Genomic DNA, 12,181 nt, shown 5'->3' on the forward strand with positions numbered 1-12,181 from the left:
GATGTGCAGAAACTCCACTGTTGAAAATACATAAGTAAAAGGTTCAGGCATGGCCGAATGGCCAGCCCCCTGAGTGATCAAAGGACCGAATTATCAAAGACTAAACAGTCAAAGATTAAACTGTCAAAAGATGACTAATACACTAGTAAAAAGTCCTATTTATAATAAACTAGCTATTAGGGTTTACATGAGTAAGTAATTGATGCATAAATCTACTTCCGGGGCCCACTTGGTGTATGTTTAGGCTGAGCTTGATCTATCCATGAGCTGAGGCGTTTATTGGAGTTGAACTCCATGTTATAGCGTGTTTTGGGCGTTCAACTCCGGATCATGACGTGTTTCTGGCGTTTAACTCCAGACAGCAGCATGTACTTGGCGTTCAACGCCAAGTTACGTCGTCAATTTTCGAATAAAGTATGGACTATTATATATTGCTGGAAATCTCTGGATGTCTACTTTCCAACGCCGTTGAGAGCGTGCCAATTGGAATTCGGTAGCTCCAGAAAATCTATTTCGAGTGCAGGGAGGTCAGATTCCAACAGCATCAGCAGTCCTTTTGTCAGTCTTTTTCAGAGTTTTGCTCAAGTCCCTCAATTTCAGCCAGAAATTAGCTGAAATCACAGAAAAACACACAAACTCATAGTAAAGTCCAGAAATGTGAATTTAACATAAAAACTAATGAAAACATCCCTAAAAGTAGCTTGAACTTACTAAAAACTACCTAAAAACAATGCCAAAAAGCGTATAAATTATCAGCTCATCAATGTGTCAGGAGATGGATTATGTTCACATTTCTGATTCGGATCTCATGATCTTGGACCTTTGGTCATATGGACAATGGAATCTTGAGAATATCTATTCTCCTCTGAATCACTCTCTGCAGAGTAACATTAACTCTTACAACTCAGATGTTCAAGTTGGTCCAAAGGTCGGTTGGTATTGGACTAGTGCGACTTCAAAGGTTTATGATGCTCGTAGTGGTTATTTGTGGCTCATAAGAAGATGTTTAGTTGGGAGGATAGGGGTAATTGGCTTTGGCTTTGGCGTTAACATGTTCCAAAAAAGCACAAATTTTTGGCCTGGCTATGTCTTCGGGAGGCTCTTCCTACTACTGCATTTCGTTTTATGAGGGGCATTTCGCACACGAATAGCTGTCCATAATGTTTGTCAAGTCAGGAATCGGTTTTACATTATATTCGGGATTGTCCAAAAGCCCAACTAGTTTGGCAAGCTTTAGGGATCTCCGATCAACCAGTGGATTTGATGAGTTTGTTCTTACATAACAGCAAACAGCACCCCTTTAAATTCTTTTTGGGTCTCTGGTGGATTTGGCATTCGAGGAATAACGAGATCTTAGCTTTCATCCTCATGAGCATTGGACCACAGACAATGTAATTGGTATGGCTTTGTCCTTGGAAAAGGAGCTCCGAAATTTTTTGAGTTGCAACGACTATTTATCCCCTCCACCATTAGTGGCTCTTGGATTCCCCCCTCAGTGGGTACCTTTAAGATTAATTGTGATGCTAGCTATCTTGGCAATGGTGCTCGAGTTGGTTTTGCTTGTGTTAGCAGAGATTGGAAGGGAAGGTGGCAACGAGGCTGTCTGGGAACAATTGAGAGTCGTAGCATTTTGTAAGGAGAGTTGTTTCCTATTTGGAGAGGCTTTCTTTTAGCATATGGGACTCGAGACAAAGAGACATTATATGTGAGACAGACTGTGTGGAGGCTTTTACTATGGTCAATAATTTACAGGATTGCTCTAGGTTTATTGATCATTTGGGTTAAAAAATCGAGATATCATGTCTTGGAAATGGCGTGCTGATCTTCGGTTGATCTTGAGAGATGCAAATACAGTAGCAGACATCATGGCAAAGACTGCAATGAGGACCCTTTCTCCCCAAGTGGAGCCTCCGTTGCCTTGGAAGGAGTTTGAGAGTAGTATTCAACGGGACTGTCTTTCTTAAGCAGTTTCTTGTTTATTTTTTCTTTCTTGTTGTTGTTTATTTTCTTTTAAGTCACCAAAAATTGTCTAGAACAACGAGAATAAATGCACATTAATAATTCATTCAAAAATAAATCAAAATTACATTTAAAATGAACTGAAATTTTGAATTTGAATAGAATGCATGAGTTTATAGAATGCACAATTTTCGGTTCATTTGCAGTCCAGGTGTGTTGTCGATGAATAATTTGTCCCAATAGTTGGGATGACTTTCGAAATAAATTGAATGGAATGGAATGAAATCTAATACAATTGAATAAAGTAATAATGAATAATTTTATTCTTCTTTACTAAAAAAAGATTCAATTATCAACAAAAATACATTGAATTCATTTGTGGACGCAAATGAACCTCAATTAAACTAAGAAATGAATTGAATTACCTAAAGAATAAAAATTTTTATCAATACTTCTCAGCAGCATCAAATAAACCTCAATTAACTCACAAATGAACTAAAAAAAAGCCCATACCCGCCTAATTGCATTGTCACCCCTACTAAGGGCACATATTAGCTAAATTCGCTGCGGTATTGAGCTCCATTTAATAGTTTGTCACTGGCCAATGAATTATTGCATGCAGAAGATGAAATTTGAATTCCCAACACTTGCGTAAATGAACTAGTAAGTGATACTTACTAAAGACTAAGCTGGTCCGAAGGAGGTAGGCCTGCCTGCTTTTCTAGCTCGGTGTGTTGCTGAAAACCTACCTATAACTAGCGTTGGAAGTGAGACGAGCTGAGTCAGCTAGACCAAACTCAAGCTCGGCTCACAAAAATTGAGCTTAGCTTACGACTCGACTCATTAACAATCGAGTCAATTTCTTAAACTCAAGCTCGACTCACCGAAAGCTCACGAATTAGCTCGAACTCACAAGCTCGCTTAAATAATAGGAACATAATCTATAATTCTATATTTATATATATATAATATTAAAAGTATAGATTAAATGTGTGTGTGTGTGTATATATATATATATATATAATCGAGGCAACTCACGAGCTAATGAACTGAGCTTATTTAAGATTAAGATCGGCTCATTTAATTTATGAGTTCAATTTCAGGCTCAAACTTGACTCACCAATTCACGAGTTTATCTTATCGAACTATTAATGAATCGAGTTCAAGTTCACTTCCTGCCCTACCCATAACTACACAATCATTGGGACTTGGGAGGCTCCACCAATTTCACCTTTCATCAGTCTCCACGCGTCACCCCCTTAGCCTCTCAAAGTCCCATCCCCACCTGTGCACCACTGCACTAGATCACCACCCAAGAATAGGAAAGAAACAAGTATAACTGCTCTTGCTATGTACGTGATAAAATTGAAATTATAATTTTAAATTATTCTATTAAAATTAATTTGAATTGTAATAATTTAATTAATAAATAAATAATATGATGTGTATTGTTCGTGTTTTTTTAAATATAACATTAAATTTATTAACTCGAATGTAGCTATTAAGTGTATAAAAATTATGTTTCAATAATGAATTCTCTAAATAAAATTATCCCGTTTAAAATCTTTAAATTATGATTTTAATCATAAATTACAATTATAATTTAAAAAAATTTCTTTGATATAATATTACATTTTTTTCTCCACTTTACTATTAATATATTGATATTGCAAGTCTAAATTACAGTATTTTACTGAATCTTGTTTGAAAAAGAAAATAGTTACGTGTTTCTATCATTTAATTTATTTAATACACCATTGATTAGCGGATAATTTATACGCTTTTTGGCATTATTTTTAGGTAATTTTTAATAGGATCTAGCTACTTTTAGGGATGTTTTCATTAGTTTTTATGCTAAATTCATATTTCTGGACTTTACTATGAGTTTATGTGTTTTTCTGTGATTTCAGATAATTTCTGGCTGAAATTGAGGGACCTGAGCAAAACTCTGATATAAGGTTGACAAAAGAACTGCTGTTACTGTTGGATTCTGACCTCCTTGCACTCGAAATAGATTTTCTGGAGATACAAAACTCCAAATGGCGCGCTCTCAATGGCGTTGGAAAGTAGACATCCAGAGCTTTCCAGCAATATATAATAGTTCATACTTTATTCGAGATTAGATGACGTAAACTGGCGCTCAACTCTAGTTCCATGCTGCATTCTGGAGTCAAGCGCCAGAAACACGTTACGAACCAGAGTTGAAAACCAAAAACACGTTACAACTTGGCGTTCAACTCCAAAAGAAGCCTTTGCACGTGAAAAGCTCAAGCTTAGCTCAAGCACACACCAAGTGGGCCCCGGAAGTAGATTTCTGCATTAATTACTTACTTCTGTAAACCCTAGTAGCTAGTCTAGTATAAATAAGACATTTTACTACTGTATTAGACGTCTTTGACCATTTGGTCTTTTTGACCATATCTTGGATTGTATTTTTGATCCTGTGATCACGTTTTAGGGGCTGGCCATTCGGCCATGCCTGGACCTTCATCACTTATGTATTTTCAACGGTGGAGTTTCTACACACCATAGATTAAGAGTGTGGAGCTCTGCTGTACCTCGAGTTTCAATGCAATTACTACTATTTTCTATTCAATTCAGTTTATCCCTTTTCTAAGATATTCGTTGCACTTCACCATAATGAATATGATGATCTGTGACACTCATCATCATTCTCACCTATGAACGCGTGGCTGACAACCACTTCCGTTCTACCTTAGACCGGGCGCATATCTCTTGGATTCCACAATCAGAATCTTCGTGGTATAAGCTAGAATTGATGGCGGCATTCATAAGAATCCGGAAAGTCTAAACCTTATTTGTGGTATTCCGAGTAGGATTCAGGAATTGAATGACTGTGACGAGCTTCAAACTCGCGATTGTTGGGCGTGATGACAAACGCAAAAGAATCAATGGATTCTATTCTGACATGATCCAGAACCGACAGATGATTAGCCGTGCCGTGACAGAGCATTTGGACCTTTTTCACTGAGAGGATGGGATGTAGCCATTGACAACAGTGATGCCCTACATACAGCTTGCCATGGAAAGGAGTAAGAAGGATTGGATAAAGGCAATAGGAAAGCAGAGATTCAGAAGGAGCACAGCATCTTCATACGCCTATCTGAAATTTCCATCGATGATCTACATAAGTATTTCTATCTTTATTTTATGTTTTATTTATTGTTATTTTCAAAAACCAATATAACCATTTATTATCCGCCTAACTGAGATTTACAAGATGACCATAGCTTGCTTCATACCAACAATCTCCGTGGGATCGACCCTTACTCACGTAAGGTTTATTACTTGGACGACCCAGTGCACTTGTTGGTTAGTTGTGCGAAGTTGTGAAGTTATGTTTAGACCATGGTATCATGCACCAAGTGTTTGGCGCCATTACCAGGGAGAGAACGAACATGAATGCCATTATCAGAAATCACAATTTTACCTATCAAGTTTTTGGCGCCGTTGTCGGGGATTGTTCGAGTTTGGACAACTGACGGTTCATCTTGTTGCTCAGATTAGGTAATTTTCTTTTCAAAATTTTTTTTTTCAAAAATTTATCCCTATTTTCAAAAAAAAGAAAAAAATATAAATAAATTATTCTATGACTTCAGAATTTTTAAGAATGGATTCTAGAGTTTCATGTAACAAGTTAAAGCCTGGCTGGCTGTAAAGCCATATCCAAATTCTTTTGGATTGAGGCTTCCACTTGTCAACATAAAAGGCATGTATATGGAGTTGGATGAAGTATCAGCTGTTGCATGCCTGATTTATATCCTGAAGCTGGCTGGCTATTAAGCCATGTCCAACCCTTGGATTGGAGCTTTAGGCTAATATTGAAAGATTCCTGGAATTCTTATTGAAAATTTTGAATTTCTTATTTTCTTTTTCCTATAAAATTTCGAAAAATATATACAAAAATTTTAAAATAAAAAAATCAAAAATATTTTGTGATTCTTGTTTGAGTCTTATGTCATGTTTTAAGTTTGGTGTCAATTGCATATTCATCTTGTTCTTGCATTTTTCGAAAATTCATGCATTCATAGTGTTCTTCATGATCTTCAAGTTATTTTTGGTAAGTCTTCTTGTTTGATCTTTAAATTTTCTTGTTTTGTGTTGTATGATGTTTTTCACGTGCATTTTTGCATTCATAGTGTCTAAACATGAAAGATTTCTAAGTTTGGTGTCTTGCATGTTTTCTTTGCATCAAAAGTTTTATGTTCTTGATGTTCATCATGATCTTCAAAGTGTTCTTGGTGTTCATCTTGATATTCATAGTGTTCTTGCATGCATCATTGGTTTTGATCCAAAAATTTTCATGTTTTGGGTCATTTTTATGTTTTTCCTCTCAACATTAAAAATTTAAAAATAAAAAAAATTATCTTTTCCTTATTTCTCTCAAAATTTCAAAAATTTGAGTTGACTTAATAAAAAAATTTTAAAATTAGTTGTTTCTTATAAGTCAAGTCAAATTTTCAATTTTATAAAAATCTTATCTTTTCAAAACTTTTTCAAAAATCAAATCTTTTCATTTTGCTTACTATTTCTTGAAAATTTTTAATTTAATTTTCAAAATCTTTTTCTTATCTTTATTTCAAAATTTCGAAAACTTTACTAACAATTAATGTGATTGATTCAAAAATTTGAAGTTTGTTACTTTCTTGTTAAGAAAGGTCTTCTTTTCAAAATTAAATTTCAAATCTTTTTCAACTAACTAGTTGACTTTTTGTTTGTTTTAACTATATCTTATCTTTTTTTTTTTCAAAACCACCTAACTACTTTTCCCTCTCTAATTTTTGAAAACTTCTCCCTCTTTTTCAAATTTCTTTTAATTAACTAATTGTTTTAAATTTTAATTTTTAAATTTTAATTCTTCTTTTATTTTCGAAAATTACTAACCCTTTTTCAAAATTAATTTTCGAATTCTCTCCCACTCATCTCCTTCTATTTATTTATTTATTTACTAACACTTCTCTTCATCTCAAGAATCTGAACCTATCTTCACCCTTGTGTTTGGATTCTTACCTTTTCCTTCTTCTATTCCTTTCTTCTTCTACTAACATTAAGAAATCTCTCTACTGTGGTAAAGAGGATCCCTATTATTATTTTCTGTTCCCTTCCTTTTTATATGAGCAGGAGCAATGACAAGAATATTCTTGTTGAAGCAGATCCTAAACCTGAAAGGACTTTGAAGAGGAAACTAAGAGAAGCTAAATTACAATAACCCAGAGACAACCTTACAAAAATTTTCGAAAAGGAAGAGGAGATGGCAACCAAAAATAATAATACAAGGAGGATGCTTGGTGATTATACTACACCTACTTCCAAATTTGATGGAAGAAGCATCTCAATCCCTGCTATTGGAGAAAATAACTTTAAGCTAAAACCTCAACTAGTTGCTCTACTGCAACAGAACTGCAAGTTCCATGGACTTCCATCAGAAGATCCATACCAGTTTTTAACTGAGTTCTTGCAGATCTGTGAGACTGTTAAGACTAATGGAGTAGATCTTGAAGTCTACAGGCTCATGCTTTTCCCCTTTGCTGTAAGAGACAGAGCTAGAATATGGTTGGATTCACAACCTAAAGATAGCCTGGACTCATAGGATAAGCTGGTCGCGGCCTTCTTGGCTAAGTTCTTTCCTCCTCAAAAGCTGAGCAAGCTTAGAGTGGATGTTCAAACCTTCAAACAAAAAGATAGTGCATCCCTCTATGAAGCTTGGGAAAGATACAAGCAGATGACCAAAAGGTGTCCTTCTGACATGCTTTCTGAATGGACCATTTTGGATATATTCTATTATGGTCTATCTGAATTCTCTAAGATGTCACTGGACCATTCTGCAGGTAGATCCATTCACCTAAAGAAAATGCCTGCAGAAGCTCAAGAACTTATTGACATGGTTGCAAATAACCAATTCATGTACACTTCTGAGAGGAATTCCGTGAATAATGGGATGCCTCAGAAGAAGGGAGTTCTTGAAATTGATACTCTGAATGCCATATCGGCTCAGAATAAAATGTTGACTCAGCAAGTCAACATGATTTCTCAAAGTCTGAATGGATGGCAAAATGCATTCAACAGTACTAAAGAGACATCTTCTGAAGAAGAAGCTTTTGATCTTGAGAACCCTGCAATAGCAGAGGTAAATTATATGGGTGAACCTTATGAAAACACCTATAATTCATCATGGAGAAATCATCCAAATTTCTCATGGAAGGATCAACAAAAGCATCAACAAGGCTTTAATAATGGTGGAAGAAATAGGCTTAGCAATAGCAAGCCTTATCCATCATCTTCTCAGCAACAGACAGATAATTCTGAGCAGAGCACCTCTAACTTAGCAAACTTAGTCTCTGATCTGTCTAAGGACACTTTAAGTTTCATGAGTGAAACAAGGTCCTCCATTAGAAATCTGGAGGCACAAGTGGGCCGGTTGAGTAAGAAAATCACTGAAACTCCTCCTAGTACTCTCCCAAGCAACACTGAAGAAAATCCAAAAAGAGAGTGCAAGGCCATTGACATAATCAACATGGCCGAACCTAGAGAGGGAGGAGAGGACATGAATCGCAATGAGGAAGACCTCATGGGACGTCTCTTAAGCAAGAAGGAGTTCCCTATTGAGGACCTAAAGGAATCTGAGGCTCATATAGAGACCATAGAGATTCCATTAAACCTCCTTCTGCCATTCATGAGCTCTGAAAACTATTCTTCCTCTGAAGAGGATGAAGATGTAACTGAAGATCAAGTTGCTCAATATCTAGGAGCCATCATGAAGCTGAATGCCAAATTATTTGGGAATGAAACTTGGGAAGGTGAACCTCCCTTGCTCATTAATGAATTAGATACATGGATTCAGCAAACTTTACCTCAAAAGAAACAAGATCCTGGCAAATTCTTAATACCCTGTATCATAGGCACCATGATCTTTGAGAAGGCTCTGTGTGACCTACGGTCAGGCATAAATCTTATGTCACTCTCTGTAATGGAGAAGCTAGGGATCATTGAGGTACAGCCTGCCATATTCTCATTGCAAATGGCAGACCAGTCAGTAAGACAAGCTTATGGATTGGTAGAGGACGTGTTAGTGAAGGTTGAAGACCTTTACATCCCTGCTGATTTCATAATCTTACACTAAGAAGGAGGATGATGAATGCATCATCCTTGGAAGACCTTTCCTAGTCACAACAGGAGCTGTGATAGATGTCAACAGAGGAGAATTAGTCCTTCAATTGAATGGGGATTACCTTGTGTTTAAGACCCAAGGGTGTTCTTCTTTAACAATGGAGAGGAAGCATGAAAAGCTTCTCTCAGTGCAGAGTCAAACAAAGCCCCCACAATCAAACTCTAAGTTCGGTGTTGAGAGGCTACAGCCAAACTCTAATTTTGGTGTTGAATCCCCACAACCAAACTCTAAGTTTGGTGTTGGGAGTCTACAACATTGACCTGATCACATGTGAGGCTCCATGAGAGCCCACTGTCAAGCTATTGACATCAAAAAAGTGCTTATTGGAAGGCAACCCAATTTTTTATTTATCTAATTTTATTTTTCTTTTATTGTTTTTTTATGTTTTATTAGGTTCATGATCATGTGGAGTCACAAAATAAATACTAAAATTAAAAACAGAATCAAAAACAACAGAAGAAAAAGCACACCCTGGAGGAAGGACTTACTGGCGTTTAAACGCCAATAAGGAACATCTGGCTGGCGTTCAATGCCAGAACAGAGCATGGATCTGGCGTTGAACGCCAGAAACAAGCAGCATCCTGGCGTTCAGACGCCAGGAATACACCCTGAGGAGAGCTGGTGCTGAACACCAGAAACAAGCATGGAACTGGCGTTCAACGCCAGAAACAAGCTGCAAATGGGCGTTCAACGCCAGAAACAAGCATCAATCTGGCATTGAACACCAGGATTGCATGTAGAGGGCATTTTACATGCCTCATTGGTGCAGGGATGTAAATCCTTGACACCTCAGGATCTGTGGACCCCACAGCCACAGGATCATCTCAGGATCTGTGAATCCCACAGGATCCCCACCTACCTTAACTCACCTTCTCTCCTCTTCACACAATCCAATAACACTCTTCCCCAAAAACCCTTCACCAATCACCTCAATCTCTCTTCTTCATCACCTCTTCACCACTCACATCCATCCACTCTTCTCCATAAACCCCACCTACCTTCAAAATTAAAAATCCCTTTTTCCCACCCAACGCACCCAATATGGCCGAAACTTAACCCCTCTCCCTCCACTATATAAACCCCTCCATTCTTCTTCATTTTCACACAACACAACCTTCTCTTCTCCTCCTTGACCGAAACACAACCCTCTCTTCTTCTCCTCCATATCTTCTTCTTCTTCATCTATTCTTTCTTCTTTTGCTCGAGGGCGAGCAATCCTCTAAGTTTGATGTGGTAAAAGCATAGCTTTTTTGTTTTTCCATAACCATTGATGGCACCTAAGGCCGGAGAAACCTCTAGAAAAGAGAAAGGGAAGACAAAAGCTTCCACCTCCGAGTCATGGGAGATGGAGAGATTCATCTCCAAAGCCCATCAAGACCACTTCTATGAAGTTGTGGCTAAGAAGAAGGTGATCCCCGAGGTCCCTTTCAAACTCAAGAAAAATGAGTACTCGGAGATCCGACATGAGATCCAAAGAAGAGGTTGGAAAGTTCTGACCAACCCCATTCAACAAGTCGAAATCTTAATGGTTCAAGAGTTCTATGCTAATGCATGGATCACTAGGAACCATGATCAAAGTGTAAACCCGAATCCAAAGAATTATCTTACAATGGTTCGGGGGAAATACTTAGATTTCAGTCCGAAAAATATGAGGTTGGCATTCAACTTGCCCATGATGTAAAGAGATGCACGCCCTTACACTAGAAGGGTCAACTTTGATCAAAGGTTGGACCAAGTTCTTATGGACATATGTGTGGAAGGAGCTCAATGGAAAAGAGACTCCAAAGGCAAGCTGGTTCAATTAAGAAGACTGGACCTCAAGCCTGTGGCTAGAAGATGGTTGGAGTTCATTCAACGCTCCATCATCCCCACTAGCAACCGATCCGAAGTTATTGTGGATCGGGCCATCATGATTCATAGCATCATGAATGGAGAGGAAGTAGAAGTTCATGAAGTCATCTCCTTTGAACTCTACAAAATAGCCAAAAAGTCCTCCACCATGGCAAGGCTAGCTTTTCCTCATCTTATTTGTCATCTATGTTACTCAGTTGGAGTTATCATAGAAGGAGACATCCTCATTGAGGAGGATATAAGTCCATCACTAAGAAGAGGATGGAGCAAACAAGAGAGCCCACTCATGGATCCCAAGAGACGTAAGAGGAAGCTCATCACCAAGAAATCCCTGAGATACCTCAAGGGATGCACTTTCCTCTCAACAACTATTGGGAACAACTCAACACTTCTCTTGAAGATTTGAGTTACAATATGGATATTGGGAGCAACTAAGGATAGGAGCACCAAAATCACTAGGGATCAAGCAACAGAGGCAAGGAAGAGACATAGAAGAGCTCAAGGACATCATTGGTTCTTCAAGAAGAAAGTGCCACCATCACTAAGGTAGACTCATTCTTTGTTCTTATTTCTCTATTTTTTTCGGTTTTTATGCTATATGTTTGTTTATGTTTTATGTCTCTACTTCATGATCATTAGTATGTAGTAACTATGTCTTAAGGCTATGAATAATTCCATGAATCCTTCACCTCTCTTAAATGAAAAATGTTCCTAATTCAAAAGAACAAAAAGTACATGAGTTTCAAATTTATCCTTGAAATTAGTTTAATTATATTGATGTGGTGACAATACTTTTTGTTTTTTGAATGAATGCTTGAACAGTGCATATTTTTTATCTTGTTGTTTATGAATGTTAAAATTGTTGGCTCTTGAAAGAATGATGAACAAAGAGAAATGTTATTGATAATCCAAAAAATCATGAAATTGATTCTTGAAGCAAGAAAAAGCAGTGAAAAAGCAAAAGCTTGTGAAAAAAATAGAAAGAAAGAGAAAAAGCAAGCAGAAAAAGCCAATAGCCCTTAAAACCAAAAGGCAAGGGTAAAAGGGATCCAAGGCTTTGAGCATTAATGGATAGGAGGGCCCAAGGAAATAAAATCTAGGCCTAAGCGGCTAAATCAAGCTGTCCCTAACCATGTGCTTGTGGCATGCAGGTCCAAGTGAAAAAGCTTGAGACTGAGTGGT

This window comes from Arachis duranensis, chromosome 7 (genome assembly GCF_000817695.3).
Source record: "Arachis duranensis cultivar V14167 chromosome 7, aradu.V14167.gnm2.J7QH, whole genome shotgun sequence".
Lineage (NCBI taxonomy): Eukaryota > Viridiplantae > Streptophyta > Magnoliopsida > Fabales > Fabaceae > Arachis > Arachis duranensis.